Source organism: Mizuhopecten yessoensis, unplaced genomic scaffold (assembly GCF_002113885.1).
Source record: "Mizuhopecten yessoensis strain PY_sf001 unplaced genomic scaffold, ASM211388v2 scaffold9163, whole genome shotgun sequence".
In the NCBI taxonomy this organism is placed as follows: Eukaryota; Metazoa; Mollusca; class Bivalvia; order Pectinida; family Pectinidae; genus Mizuhopecten; species Mizuhopecten yessoensis.
This window is the reverse complement of record NW_018407910.1, coordinates 1-647: the sequence shown is the minus strand read 5'-3', so window position 1 is coordinate 647 and position 647 is coordinate 1.

Genomic DNA, 647 nt, shown 5'->3' with positions numbered 1-647 from the left:
CCCCTTTGCGAGGAAACTTCCCCAAAACTATTCCCTAGTGATAGCTTGATATCAGGTCTTATATAACAGTATGATGACAGAGCTTGATATCAGGTCTTATGTAACAGTATGATGACAGAGCTTGATATCAGGTCTTATATAACAGTATGATGACAGAGCTACATATCAGGTCTTATATAACAGTATGATGACACTGAGCTTCATATCAGGTCTTATATTACAGTATGATTACAGAGCGTCATATCAGGTCTTATATAACAGTATGATGACAGAGCTTCATATCAGGTCTTATATAACAGTTTGATGACAGAGCTTGATATCTGGTCTTATATAACAGTATGATGACATAGCTTGATATCAGGTCTTATGTAACAGTATGATGACAGAGCTTGATATCAGGTCTTATNCTATAACAATATGATGACAGAGCTTCATATCAGGCCTTATATAACAGTATGATGACATAGCTCAAGGATGTCATTCATTGTTGTCAATCTGTGATCACATTGATGTCATTAATTGTTGTAAATATGTGATCACATTGATGTCATTAATTGTTTTCAATCTGTGATTACATTGTCATCATGAATTGTTTCCAGTCTTCACATTGATGCCATTAATTGTTGTCAGTCTGTGATCACATTGAT